Below are 11,432 nucleotides of genomic sequence, written 5' to 3' on the forward strand. Positions count from 1 at the left end.
ACTTTTCTTGGATTCCATGGTTGACCAGTCCAGTCCTGTTTATTAACTCATTTCTTCACGTAGAGCTTTTTTGCTTTCTATCAAGGTATACTAAAATATGGAATATATGGAGCCTGTTTGTCTCCCTGAGATGACTTTGAAGATCTCTGTTGATTCTTTTTTTAAAAATATGGAGCCTGTTTGTCTCCCTGAGATGACTTTGAAGATCTCTGTTGATTCTTTTTTTTAAAATTATTATTTTTTTTAAATTTATTTGACACACAGAGAGAGCACAACTAGGCAGAGAGGCAGGCAGAGAGAGAGGGGGAAGCAGGCTCCCTGCTGAGCAGAGAGCCTGATGCAGGGCTCGATCCCAGGACCCTGGGACCATGACCTGAGCTGAAGGCAGAGGCTTAACCCACTGAGCCACCCAGGTGCCCGAATATCTCTGCTGATTCTTAGTAAGTTGTGCTCATCACAGACATATACCCCTGAAACAAATAATTCCTTATATGTTAATAAAAAAAAAAAAAGTTGTGCTCAAATTTGTTTATCTTTTTTGTTGTTGTTGTTAAAGATTTTATTTATTTATTTGACAGAGTTCACAAGTAGAGAGGCAGGCAGAGAGGGGGCAAAGAAGGCTCCCTGCTGAGCAGACAGCCCAAAGCAGGACTTGATCCCAGGATGCTGGGATTATGACCCGAGCCAAAGGCAGAGGCTTTAACCCACTGAGCAACCCAGGCACCCATATTTATCTATTTTTTTAAAAAAGATTTATCTATTTATTTGAGAAAGAGAGCTTGTGAGTGGGGCAAGTGGCAGAGGGAGAGAGAGAGACTCCTCAAGCAGACTCCTTGCTGAGCAGGGTTCCCGATGTGGGGCTCCATCTCAGAACCCTGAGATCATGACCCGAGCCAAAATCAAGAGCCAGATGCTTAAGAGACTGAGCCACCCAGGCGCCCCAGTCATGCTCAGATTTAAATCTTCAAGAGAAATCTTCCTCATAATTCCTAGTCCACCAGAACTAGCAACAGAAACAAAGCCCCCACACATAGTAGGGGCATGGTCAATGCCCACATAATGACAAACACCTTCCTTGGTGACATCTGGACAGGACACAGTCCATGACCTCAGGCAATTTCACAGTCTAAAGAAGAAGACAAACATGGGTAGAGAGGCATGACCCAGGATGCTTGAGCGGAGACAGCGGCAAGAGGGTGGGGTGTTAACAGGATCAAGGAAGAGCACAGGCCGCCATCCTGGGAGGGGAGGGGCCAGAGAAGACTTCCCCGAGGGGACATCGGTTACAAAGGACGAGGAGAAGACTCACAGGCAAGAAGGCAGGGAGGGTTGTTCCTGACAGGCAATAGCATGGCACCTTTGAAGAATTCCCAGCAATTCACCAGGAGTGCAGAGTATTATGAAGGGCAGGTAGACGGTTTTCGTGAGGGATCTGGGGGAAATAGAAAGAGATAAGACTTTGTCCCAAATAGAAAGAAGGTGCCCCTTTCTCCAGCTGCATTTGAGCACCTCCCCTTGGCCGGATGGCTCTGTGCATACAGTGCGCAACTGTACACTGAGGCCGTTGACACGGTATACTCTCTCATCAGGGACATGTTTCATGGCTCTAGATGTTTGGATTTTGCTCAGAACATGCAGAATCTGAAAGATTAATGAGAGGCGTTTATTATTATTATTATTATTATTATTATTATTTTAAGATTTTATTTATTTGAGAGAGAACGCTAGCACAAGTTGGGGGGAAGGGAAGAGGGACCAGCAGACTGCCCGCTGAGCGGAGGTTTGATCCCAGGACCCTGAGATCATGACCCAAGCTGAAGTCAGACCCTTATCTGACTGAGTTAAGGCACCCCATCAGAAGGGTTTAAATCAAGAAAGTGACACGACCACTAACTGTGTTTTGGAGAGAACACTCTAGAAGCAGAGAGGCTGACCCATTGGTGAGGAGTTGAAGAGAAGGCTAAGGGAACCCAGGGCAGGGGGAGTCCAGGGAGGACTCAGGCAGAGGCACAAGGCAGGGAGGCAGAGCAGAAGGAAGGCTTTGGCGAATGCTTGGAGGTTAGTCTGGTTACAAAATCCAATCGGACATGAGGGAAGAGAGGGCACGTGGGGAAAAGATGGCAACTTGGTTCTCAGGCTCAGGGGACATAGACGTGAGACTCAGGCAGAGGGAGGAAGGAGAAACTGAACCCGTCCAAATTGGGAGTGAAGAGGGCTCAGAAAGAGATGTCGGGGAACCTTACATTTCTGAGACAGAAACAAGGGTGCTGGGAGCAGGCTGGAGGCTGAGTACATGCTGGCCCTCTGGTCCTTCTTGTCCCCACTGAGTCTGAGGCAGAGGTATCTGTAGAGACCAGGACTTTGAGTGGGGGCTGTTCAGGGGCTGAGAGAAAGAAACAGCTGCCATGGGGGTGGCTGTGTGAGGTTGTAGACTGGGGACACGGAGAAGAACTGCCAGGCACGGATTGTTTTCTCCTGGCCTGACAGCTGCTGTCAGTCAGGGAACCAGATGGAATAATGAGGTAAGATTCTCCCAGCACAGAAGCTACCCTCTGGGAGCAAAGCAGGTGCTTTTGGATACAGACTTTATTCCCTGAACCACTAGAGGGCCACTGAGGCTAATAGGGTTTGTTACCAGAGTGCAAAAAGAAGCTCCCAGATGCCCTCCCCAGTTAGAACCAGGAACCTGCCCTCCATAACCTTTGCAGGCCTGAGCAAGAGTATAAATGAAGGCATATACACCAGATGTCCAAATATTTAGAAACTATAAATTAAGCTATTCCCATAGCTGGCCTGCATTCCCAGCCAGGCTCTTGAACCGTCTTCCCAGTCGTCACCCTTGCATCCCAGAGGCTAACAGAGCTGAGCTGAGTGCTCCCCAAGCCTCCCCCCACCCCTGTTCCCACCTCCCGCAAGCCACCTGGAAACCTGGGCGTGACTCAGACCTGCTGGCTCAGGCCAGGCCAGTCCAGGCCAGCTCTGACGAGACCCTCTGAACTCGGGACAGACAGTGACACAATCAAGGTCCCCAGGAAGCCTCCACAGGCATGTACCCCTCCCTCAGTGCTATTTTGCCAACTCAGGATTTCCAGGCAGTTCTAAGCACCTCCCAATACTATATCACCCGAGTCGAGAGAAGGGAAAGAGCAGAGTTATCCTGTGGAAATTTCTCTGGCTAGATCCCCACCTTGCATAATTTGAAGCAATTATAAACAAAGCAGGCTGTTCTGGAAACAGCCCAGTCTCTTTCTGCTGGTAAATGGTAAAACAAAATGTGCTACATCCAGACAATAGAACACTACCCAGTAATGAGAATAAACTACCAATATCTGTAACGACATGTAAAAAACAACCCATAAAGCAGTCCAAAGCATTGTGTTAAGTGAGAGAAGCCAGACACGCAGAAGGCTGCGTACGTACCGCACCATCCTACCTAGAAGACGTTCTGGAAAAGGCAAGCTGCAGGGAGAGGTGGCCAGCCAGGGGCAGTGGGAGGGGATAAACTGCCAAGGGACAGAAGGGAACTGGGGGATAAAAATGCTCTATGGCTTGATTGTGTTGGTGGTTACCAACTGTATACATTTGCCAAATCTCACCAAACCAAACACTTTAAAAAGTGTATAGTTTATAAATTATAGTTGATAAATTATACCTGAATTGTATAGTTGTTATATAGTTTATAAATTATCCCTGAATAATGTTTGTATATTTATATATTATGTTGTATAGTTTATATAGGTATATAGTTGTTTAGTTCTATAGTTTATAAATTAAACCTGAATAAAGCTAATCCCCTAAATAAGTAAATAAATAAATCATGGAGATTATCTTTCTCTGGCTTCCCAGGACAGAGGTTGTGATTTTCTCCCTCTTCCCTGGTGGGGGGTCCATTTCAACCCAAGTGACCCTCTCCTATACTTACTCTTCACTCGGTTACCAAATCAGAGATAGACAGACAGACAGAGACAGAGATTTAAAGAGAAAACATTTTCGTATTTTGCCGTCTGTGAGATGTAGGATCCTCCTAAGATCAGGCCCCAGGCAGGGAGAAGGTCACCTTTCCAGGGCCTACGAACAACAGGAGAACATCATAGACTGAGAACATCACCTTTCAAAAGATGCCTCAATTTCCACCACCCAGCAACTTCTCTCTCACTTAACACACAACTCTTTTTAAGTTTGTTGTTTATTTATTTTTGGCACCAACGTGGTGCCAAGATCAAGAGTCACACGCTTTTCCCACTGAGCCAGCCAGGCACCCCCACACAACCCTTTAATAGTAAACCTTCTGTGAATGTTGAGTTTTTGTTGAAATTTAAATGTTTTTTTTTTTTTTTCTCAAGCGTTCTGTAGGTAGTCTTTTTTAAATGACTGTTCTCCCCCTCATTTACTCATTTTGAAAATTTGCAATTTTTCATAGGTTGGATTTGCTTATAAGAAAGTATACCTGACAGGCCATCGCACCTCCATTTTGTTTCACGGATTTGCCATGAGGGTGTTTTCACTGTCGCGGGGCCCAACTGAAAATCAGAAAAATGGAGAGTAGAAGGGTAGAAAATAATACAAAACAACTGATTAACATGGTGCATTTCTTTCTTTCTTTCTTTTTTTTTTTAATATTTTATTTATTTGACAGACAGAGATCCCAAATAGGCAGAGAGGCAAGCAGAGAGAGAGGGGGAAGCAGGCTCCCCACTGAGCAGAGAGCCTGATGTGGGGCTCGATCCCTGGACCCCGAGATCATGACCTGAGCAGAAGGCAGACTGAGCCACCAGGCGCCCCAGCATGGTGCATTTCCATTTGTCTCTCTGATGTGGGCTTGCAGATGCTCACACATTCCTCCCAGTTTTATATTTCACTAAATATCATGAAATCCTAGGAGCCACTTCCTTTGAAAGTATGGCTTATACTTATGATAAAAATGAGGGCAACGGCTTTTTAAAAATCATCCTGTCATAGGTATGACTTTCGGCATGAACACCCATTACACCAAAGGTCTGTTCTTGACTCTGGGGGTCTAGGAAATCTATAATCACCCCCTGAAGTCACGTAACCTTTCAGTGATTCAATTTACTCCTCTGTCAAATGGGAATGACAAGAACGCTCTTCCTTTTCTGTGGTGAGGGGCAGAGGCAGATGGGAAATGGCTTCATAAACTATGCAACAATGTGAGCCCGTGGGAGCTGTGAGTTCACAGGCAGCCGGAGACGAAAATGTGACTCCCTCGCAATGGCAAGGGCCCCGGCCTTTACAGGAGACCCTGAAAGCTTGTTTGTGCTGGGGATGTTTTTCTTTCTGGTTTATAACCAATGTGTAGGCAGCCCCCTTTCCCTTCCTCCTGCTTACAGGAGCACCATCTAGAGGTTCCAGGCGTTCTGTGCTGAGTTCCGGATCCTGGAGCACCGGGCTGGTCAGGGTCCCCCAGCTTAGCGTGCGCTGGGCTCCAACCCCAGTGCGCACTGAGAAACCATGGGGGTCAGCACTCCAGCCTGGCCCGCCATTATCTGGCCCCACGGGTCAGTGAACAGGCTAATGGGGCCTGTTCAGGGAGGTGGGGCGCAAACAATGGGAACAAATGGCTGTGCTCCTAAGAGGCAAAGTGCTGGCAGGATTTCCCCCAGAGCTAATCAATTCCAGAACCACTCACCCAGGCAGCTGAGCCTCTATGGTCGCTGACTCAAAACGGGCCACACTGGTGCTGGGGAAATGAGAAACTATCACACCAAAGGGAAAGGAAATGAGATCGTTTAGCAGAGATAAGGGAGGACCAAGAGGACAGCCCAAGCCCTGGCAGGACTGAAGCGAGGGAGGCTAAGCTCCCCTTTCTGTGCAAGGACCCGCTCCCCTCGGCCGCACTGCACGGAGCTCTGCTCGCCTGCAGCTCCGACCATTGCCTCCCTCTGCTCTCCCCCTTTCTGGCCTCCACCAGCTGGCCAAGCAAGCGGGACCTCACAGTTACAGGGGGCAGGCACATAAGTCATTGATCATTAAGGCAGGGAAGGGCTGGAGACACCACCAGCCCATGGGGTTCCCAAACTTTCCCCCACCAACTCTTCTTAAGCCCCCTTCTACAGGGATCCCATCCTTGGGAGATTTTAAAATAGCTGCTTTTATTGAACACCTGCTCCTTTGGGTTGTTCACCGGGCTAAGAATTCTTCTTAGAATGCCCACAAAATATTATGTTGGCAACAATGCCAACAAAACCACTGGGAGGGAGGTGTAATTGTACCTCTATTTATTTATATAAGAAGGTTCAGCCTAGGAGAGGTGTGTTTGCCCGAAACACTACGTCTAGAAAACAGGAGCGTCCGAATTGAAACTAGGTACATGTGGTGTCAAGACCCCACAGGACGACAGCATTTAAGAAGAAAGAGCTTGTGCCCCCCGCCATTGTGCTCCTAGCTATATACTCAAGAAAAAGGACATATATGTCTACATGCCAACTTGAATATAAATGTTTATGGCAATAGTCAAATGGTAGAAACAACTCAAATGTCCATCAAGTGGTGAATGGGTAAACCAGATGTAAAGCATCCATATGGCAGAATTAGGATTTGGCCACAAAAAGGAACGAAGCACTGATACTACACCGTGGACGGTCCTGGGGAACATTCTGCTAAATTAGAGAAGCCGGGGCACCTGGGTGGCTTAGTCAGTTAAGCCTCTGCCTTCGGCTCAGGTCATGATCCCACAGTCCTGAGATCGCGTCCCATGTCAGGTTCCCTGCTCAGTGGCAAGCCTGCTTCTCCCTCTCCCTCTGCCTTTCACCGGCTCTTCTTGCTCTCTCTCTCTCTCAAATAAATAAATAAAATCCTAAAAAAAAAAAAAAAAAAAGAAAAAAGAAAGAAAGAAAGAACCCAGACACAAAGGACCATAGAATATATGATTTTGTCTACATGAAAATGTCTAGAATAAGTATGTATATGTAAATACTGACATAGAAGTAATTACATGTGAATATATAAAATAAGGGAATTATTATATAATAAGTAAATATATAGATGCAGAAAGTGGATTCGTGGGGAAACAGGGAGATAAGGTGGTCATCCCTAAAGGGTATAGGGCTTCTTTCTGAGATAATGGAAATATTCTCTAATGGGCTGTGGTGATGGTTGCACAGTACTCTGAATATACTGAAATCCAGTGAGTCCTACACTTTCAACAGTGCCTTGTAGGGCATGTGCATTATAACTCAATAGAGCTACTCGAGAGAACTCGCCCATGCTGTGACTGGAATAGCACGACTCCCTCGGACTCTCATGTGTCCTACAGTGGTTCTGACTTGTGCAGACAGAGAAACAGAAGCCATGTGGAGCCATGGAAGGAGCAAGGGCTTTGGAGCCAGCGACCTTGGACAACATCTTTAGCCCATCTCGGCTCTGGTTCCCTGTCTGTAACCTGGGGTTAGTAAGTCCCATCTTACCAAGTTGTTGGGGTACATAGGAAAGCCCCCAAACCTTTCCTCCAGTTCTAACATTGCCCGATTTTGATGCAGGGGGCTTGAGTGAAGAGGAAGAGGTGAGTAGTGCCTGTCTGTGGACAGAGAGGTTCACCTTGCATTGAAGTCACACCCACCCACCAGGGATCCTTCTCTTCTCCTGTGCAGACCGCAGGCTGGTCAGCTGGATGGGGGATTTGGGGATTTGCTGCCCCCTGTCATGTCCCCAAATAAGAGGGAAGTTAGAAAGCAGGGCGATTTGTGGGAGCTCTAGGGACAACTGTTGCTGCCCTTGGAAGCTGGGGGGAGTGAGGCAAATGAGAGAGTGAAGAGGAGGCCAGGCTCCCATAGAAACTTTGCTCGATTTCAAGACAGTGGGATGGGTTGCATGGTTCCGATGTATGCCCTCCCAGCTCGAAACATCTGCCAAAAATGCAGAGATGCTTTTCTGAAAACAACTGGAAGATAGAAAGAGGAATAAAAAAAGCCAGACAAGTAAAACACAAAGCAAAAAGCCCCAAACAATTTGGTAACAGAGGTACTTAAATACTACTAAGAAAACGGTAGTAACAGGCCAACCATAATGGTAAAGTACAAGTTCTGGATTTAGGAATTTGCCCACTCACTAAAATTTACTGTTACTTCCAAAATCACTCCTCATGGTACTTCAGAGGACATTCAAGGACAGGAGTCAGGCAGCAAAAAATTTGAGTCACTCTGGGCTTGTGTTCTCAGCTGAGGCCAAACGAAGCCCTCTGGTTTCAGCTCTCCTCCTTCAACAAGTGTTTTGGTTTGGTTTGGTTTGATTGCCGTCTACACAACGCTGTGTTTTCTGCCTTGTCTCCCTCTTGGTTGGTGATTTCGCAAGACATGCCGTCTGGTCTTCCCTCAGAAAGCTGCCCTTCTCTCTGCCCCGCGGAGAGAAGCTGTTTATTAATCTTCATTCGGACCTGGATGCTAAGGCATCAACAATCTACATCAAATTAGGTGTCTTTGAACTGAAACACACATTTAAAAAAAAGGTTAAGTAGTGATCTGCTGACAAAAACGCTGTGACCAGAAGTTCCCGGGCTCCTAACCCTGTTTTTTCTCCAGAAAGTTCTCTCTGCTGTCCAGGGCTCAAGTCTTTATAGACCACAACTACTGTGAGCACGAGCAGTGGCCACACACACTCTGTGTTTGTTTTTTTTTTTTTTTTTAAAGATTTTATTTATTTATTTGTCAGAGAGAGAGAGAGAGTGAGAGTGAGCACAGGCAGACAGAGTGGAAGGCAGAGGCAGAGGGAGAGGGAGAAGCAGGCTCCCTGCGGACCAAGGAGCCCGATGTGGGACTCGATCCCAGGACGCTGGGATCATGACCTGAGCCGAAGGCAGCTGCTTAACCAACTGAGCCACCCAGGCGTCCCCACTCTGTGTTTTTAATGCATGTTCTCTCTGCGCTACAGGTAAGAAAGTTGAAGTTATCCATATTAATGGACTTAGAGCTCCCATGTGGAAGTGGGGGGGTTTGAATCCATTTCTCTCTCATTCTCCAGGGAGGAAAGGAACTCTCTAGCCTGGGAGCCGGAATGCCAGTTCTTAGAAAAGGCTGCCCAGGCCTGTATCAAGGCTGATGGGAGGGCCTCCGGAGAGCTGAGCGTAAGTCAAGGACAGGGCTTATCTGAGAAAGGAAGGGGAAAGACCTGGACACGATCCTCCAGATGTAGTCTGGTCAGTGGGGAAAAGATCCATCTTCCACCAGCACAGAAGAGAGGCACCAGAATGAAAAGTGTGGGTGCCAGCCTCACACAGAGAGAAGCAGTGGCGGGGACAGGAATTGTTCAGCTTAGAAATGAGAGTGTGGGGACCTGCAGGAGGGATCTTGAAATACCTCGAGGACTCTCTTGGGATTGAAAACTGGAAGGAAAGCAGGTTCAGAGTTACAAGGAGCAGGTTGTGACTCAGTGTAAGCACTGTTTTCTGATCCTCAGAGCTCTCCAAGAGGCCAAGATTGGGAACTGGTGGTCCCTAGGCTCAATCCGGTTGCAGACACACTGTGTTGGTTCACAGCATTTCTGAAAAATTGGATTTCAGTGCCCCTGCTGTGGGATGTGTGTCTCCATTTTCCAGAGCCTGTGCCGCCGCTTCCTATCACTCATGTGCAGCTTGACTTGCCCTTCAAGTATTGGGTTGACTGATTCAGCAAATAAAAATACAGGATGTGCAGTTAAATTTGTTTCAGACAAATGACAAATCCCTTTTCATGTAAATATGTCCCATGCAGTACTTGGGATACACTTATGCTGTGTCTATAGTTAGTTATGTCCCAGTACTTGTGATTTACTAATACTGTCCCACATTCAATCTGGCAGCTCTACCCTGGAGGCCTGAACTAGGAGCCCCAGATGCTGCATTTTGAGGAAGCATGTTCTATATTTGGGAAATATTCAAAGACTTGTCTCAGAGGAATGCTAGAGAATGAAATGGCTAAAATGGTCTAAATGGCCTTATTTTCTTGAGATCTCCCATTTCAGAGAGATAAAACAATAAAAGCTAGAGGGAGATAATAATTCTAAATAACAACCCCGGGTGCTATTCTGGTGTGCATGACAGGTGGGACACTGGCTTGTGCTGCAACAGCAGAATGTTCTACCAGAACTGGGACTGATCGATAGATAAGGACATAAAGGGGTTTTGACCTCAAATATCAATTGCAAGTAAAATGTTTGTTAAGTGCAAGTTGATTGATGTGCCTATAGCCGGGAAGAATGGTGGCCATCCCTTTCTGGATTGGGGCATGAACCCAGAGGCATGTAACATCCCTAAATGATGATTCTAGTTTATCTGTCAAAACCCATCTTCTGCTTCTCTGAGACTGGAGTAAGTCATCCTGACACTTGTTTTCCTATCCTGCTGCCAGCACTGGGTTTCTGGTTGTTTTGAACAGACCGTGACCGACTTCCCAGGGCCCAGAACATGGCAACAGTTGATAGGAGAGCAGAGGCTGGCCTTAGTGCACGGTTACCACGGCCTCAGTTTCTTCTGCAGAAAAGGAGGTACAAGATCTCCAAGGTCAGTTCCAGAAATTGTGCTGCTGAAAGTGTCAGGAGTCTTCAGTCATCAGCTAGCTTTTCTGCACCCTCCTCCTTACCTCCGAGGAATTAGGATATTTACGTTCAGTGGGATTGAGTGAGCCTTTGGTTTAATGCCCCCATTTTGGAGATAAAGCAAGTGCTCTTCATGGTAGGGTGGTGAGGCCCAGAGCTCTTTGTGGCTCAGTGGGTGGCCTCCCATTCTTCGTTTATAGTTCATCCTGTCTCCCTTACTTTTACTCAAATCTCTCAAGGTCCCTCACTCAAAACCAACAAAATGACAAAAGGCAGGGGAAGTTAACAAAATGAATAAAAATATTTGGGAGAGAGAAGGCACAGCACACTAGTGTATGGACAGATGCACACAAAGGCAATATCCTTAGCAGTTCCAATTTGTCCTTCTCTGGAAAAACTCCTAGGAGACCTGGGCTCTGACCTCTCTCTTAAAGACAGACTGATCCAGAACATTCCCAGGTTGACTCAGATGCTAAGTATTCCTAATGACACTGGGTTTCCTTCACCATTCTCCTCTTCATCAAGATTAAACAGAGAAAAATCTCAGGGGTTGCTCAAAGTGAGTAAAACTCAGTAAAACTCCATTTCAATTGTCGTAAAGTTGGGACAAATTGATATGTGCTTTTTACAGAAAGACTGAGCTTAAAGTTGAGAGGTCACTGACCCAGCAACTTCTGAATCTTAAACAAAGGCCTTCAAGTGACTTATGGCTCCACCATTTTCCCAAATAATGGCTGTTTTCACTGTCCATTCTTTTTTTTTTTTTTTTTCAACATTTTATTTATTTATTTGACAGAGAGAGCACAGCACAGGGAGCAGCAGAGGGAGAGGAAGAAGCAGGCTTCCTGGTGAGCAGGGAGCCGGCTGTGGGGCTCAATCCCAGGACCCTGGGATCATGACCTGAGCCA

Source organism: Mustela putorius, unplaced genomic scaffold (assembly GCF_011764305.1).
Source record: "Mustela putorius furo isolate JIRA1106 unplaced genomic scaffold, ASM1176430v1.1 tig00003834_pilon_pilon_pilon, whole genome shotgun sequence".
NCBI classification, from domain to species: domain Eukaryota; kingdom Metazoa; phylum Chordata; class Mammalia; order Carnivora; family Mustelidae; genus Mustela; species Mustela putorius.